The sequence below is a fragment of the Poecilia formosa genome, unplaced genomic scaffold (genome assembly GCF_000485575.1).
Source record: "Poecilia formosa unplaced genomic scaffold, Poecilia_formosa-5.1.2 Scaffold48, whole genome shotgun sequence".
Lineage (NCBI taxonomy): Eukaryota > Metazoa > Chordata > Actinopteri > Cyprinodontiformes > Poeciliidae > Poecilia > Poecilia formosa.
Genome location: NW_006799987.1, coordinates 1889587 through 1893378, shown reverse-complemented (window position 1 = coordinate 1893378; position 3792 = coordinate 1889587). Strand labels below are relative to the sequence as shown.

Here is a 3792-nt window from a genome sequence, read left to right as displayed (position 1 = left end):
GTAGGTATGATGTCAAGGGAGCAAGTAGATGGTTTCATATGAAGTAATGTATGAGTCAAATCTTTCTGGCTAACCAAATTAAAGTGACTCATCCTATGTAATTTTTGATTAGAGAAAAATATAGGTAATTGTTCATTTGCAACTGACGTAACGGAATTTACTGTCTTTCTTATTTCCATCGTTTTGTTTATGAAAAAGTTGGCAAATTTGTCACAAGCCTCAGAGGAGAAGAATTCACGGTTAACAGAAGATGGTGGATTTGTTAACCTATCCAGAATAGAAAACAAAGCACGAGAGTTATTAACAGAGGTGGAAATGATGTTTGAAAAAAAGGTCTCTCTTGCATTTTGAAGTTCAAAATTGTAAATTTTAAGTTTGTCTTTATAGAGATCCAAATTGGCTTGTATTTTGGTTTTGCGCCATCGGCGTTCTGCTTTCCGGCACTCTTTTTTCCCCTGTCTAACTGATTCAAAATTTCTCCAAGGTGATTTACGTTTCCCAGAGGTTACTTTTTTAATAACAGGAGCAATTGTATCAATAACTTTCTCTACTTTAGAAATGAAATGATCGACTAGATCTGACAAAGAAGTACAAGAGTGTGTAATAGTTGACGGAAAGGCCTGAATAAATTGATCGGCAGTAGCTTCTGTAATGCATCTTTTTGAAGTGACTTGTGTGGCGTTATCTATTTTAGCAGGCAGAAAACTATCCCAAAAAATACAAAAGTGATCTGACAATGCTACATCACGCACTAAAATTGTAGATATAATCAGTCCTTTAGAAATAATAAGATCCAAAGTGTGTCCATGATTATGTGTGGGTTCCAAGACATGTTGGATCAGTCCATAGTTATTCAGGATCTGACATAGCTCTTTACTGCCTCGATCCAACGGATTATCGATATGAAAATTGAAGTCACCAACAATAAGTACAGAGTCAAAATCAACCAGAATAAGAGACAGTAACTCAGCAAAATCATCAAAGAAGTTTGCACAAAATTTGGGAGGTCTATATACATTCAGCAGCAAGATACGAGAGCATGAGTTTAGCTGTAAAGAAACATACTCAAAAGATAAAAATTTTGGAAAGAATATTTGCTTACAAGTGAAGGCGGAATTGAACAAAACTGCAACTCCACCTCCTTTTTTGTCAGTTCTGGTCTGGCTTATAAAGCTAAAGTTTGAAGGACATGATTCAATAAGAGTAGATGAGCTGTTATTTTGATTCAGCCAAGTTGAATCAAAGGGGCATAATGATGTAAACTTAACAGACACGTGTTTGTTTATGACAAAACACTTTTAACTATAAATGTCCATCTTTAAAATGCATATTGTAAATGTCTGTGCTACAAATCAAAAACGTAATAAAGTAGCTAACTGGCAGAAGCTAACCGAACGATTACTTCCGCCTGTTAGCAGCTAACAGTTAGCCGCTCTACAGTTAGCATGTTCACTTAGTTTTTATGAGCTATTCTCATGTATTAAATAATTAACCGGACTCTGTTTAACATAATCGATCGACTTCAAACAAAACAATGGAAAATAACGATTACCTGTTGTTAAAGCCTCCGATAAAGTCCCGGAACGGAGGCTTGTCTCTTTCCTCCTTGCTGACAATGTCTGCAGGAGTTTTCCTTCAAACACTTTTGATAGAGTGGAAAAAATATTATCGTTTTTAGTTTAAAATCTGCTCCTTTTAGTTTGCTTTGCATTAAGCTAAATTTAAGCTGATATTATAAGACTAGTTATCAACGTAGTAATGTGTTCAGACAGCAATCCTACATTATTATGGAGAAAATGTTATTTATTTTAACTATCTATGACCCAACCATTGAATAATTTTTAAGTATAAGTTACAGATATAAAGATATGGCTCTAATAAAAATAGTTTAAAAATCCTTCATGTCTAAAATATGATTTGTTTGTATTCTAATTATACTGACTTTTGTTAATTTATGGAATGCTCTTAATGTAAAACTTTACACAAGACAAATACAATTTGCTCGTAATCTAATATTCTTTAAACAAGTAAGAAAATATATGAGCAATGCAATCAAAGACAAAAAATCATTTTAAAATCTATGTATATGGACATAAAAAGAAGAAGTAAAATGCTAATTCAAAGCTGATAAGGTGGGAATTTACCGTCCCTGTGTGAGAATATGTTTTCTTTTGTTATTTTACGTTCATAGAATGTAGAAGATATATATTCAGTTTGAATAGTTGTTGCTTCATCAGGGAGCAGATAAAAATATGTAAAATACGATTTGTTTTCTGGTTTCCTACCAGAACAAGAAGGAGATCTTGTGACTTTTACCAAGTGTAGCTAAAGTTTGTGTCATCACCAAAAGCTGTGGTTAGGGATGTTGTAAAACTTTCTAATCTGTGTTGTGGAGCAAAACTAGTGATTGATAATGAAGCATGTCAGAGAACAGAGCCCTGAGGAGCACCATGTGTGACTTTTGTTCATAAATTAGTGAACTCCCATTCCATAGTGAACTCCCATAGTCTGCTGGAGGTCAAACTGAAGGTTTAGTCTGCCGGAGGTCAAACTGAAGGTTTAGTCTGCCGGAGGTCAAACTGAAGGTTTAGTCTGCCGGAGGTCAAACTGAAGGTTTAGTCTGCTGGAGGTCAAACTGAAGGTTTAGTCTGCTGGAGGTCAAACTGACAACCTTCCCTCACTTTTTTCTTCTACTCTCCATTTTGCATTATTTTTGTTATTTCAACTGTTAATTTTATGTTGTTCTCTCAGAAGCCACACCGGTCTGGTGTTCTGTTTGCTTACTCCTGGTTCTGGTTCTGCTGCAGGTTTCTTCCTGTTAAAAGGAAGTTTTTCCTCTCCACTGTTGCCACATGCATGCTCAATATGAGGGATTGCTCAGAAAATTTATTTTTGAAATGTCAAATTGCGCAATCATATAATCGATGGAAACAAAGCTAACATAATCTTGATGTTCCAAGTTATTGTGTAACTAAATTCGCTTCACACAAAAACATATAAGCAGATGCATGATGGCACATCTTGAGTTTTCTTTGTCCAACAATAAGATAGAGCGGCCATTTGCTTTTGTTTCCTTGGTCCAGTCTCATCCATTTGATATTTCCATCAGTTATGTTATGACATGAGAAGTATTCATATCATATATTATATTTGCACGCCCTGACACTGAGAGCAGTCATCTTAAATTACCTGTACACCTGTTCCCGCCCACAGACAGGTGCATAAGGAGCTCCACACCTGTACAGACACCAGCTTCACATTCAATTGTTGACTCTTTCTTTTGTCTTTGTCACATGTAAGACCTTAATTGTGTACAAATTGTTAAATTCACAGCCTTCTATTACTGAATAATGTTTTTTTGTGACTCAGGTTTATCGATTAGTTGCAGCAGTTGCTGTGGAAATCCTTTTCTCACAGCGTATCTGCAGACTCAAACCTCCTGCTTTTGCCTCTCTGTTAATTTTATCTCCTCTCTATTGCAGGCCATAACTGCAGCTGTTATATTGCCGCTGCTTACATGTGTGTGTGCGTGTGTGTGCGTGTGTGTTTGTGGATCCAGCTGTACACACACAGCTAATGAACTAAGTTCCTGGATGCAGTTTTCACAGTGGTGTGACTGTCTCAGAGACTCTGGGCAACGGATTCGGTTTTACTCCGTCCTGATTTCAAGCTGCAAAGAAAAGTTTCTTAATTCTTAAATCTTATTGTTACAGTTATAGTTTCCACCTGGTCAGGAAATAAACATACAAATGTTAACAGGATATTACACTGCAAAAGTTTCTGTCTAGTTTT

At 35.9% G+C, this 3792-nt stretch overlaps 1 long non-coding RNA gene across 1 annotated transcript in view; it reads right to left on the bottom strand.

Annotated features, from left to right (window-relative positions):
- The window catches only part of LOC107836287 (uncharacterized), a 4577-nt gene extending 2906 nt beyond the window's left edge, over window positions 1-1671 (bottom strand). Inside the window, exon 1 of the long non-coding RNA XR_001662159.1 lies at window positions 1553-1671. This is a non-coding gene — a long non-coding RNA (uncharacterized LOC107836287). The remainder of the gene's footprint in view (window positions 1-1552) is intronic.
- Between the last annotated feature and the right edge of the window lie 2121 nt (window positions 1672-3792).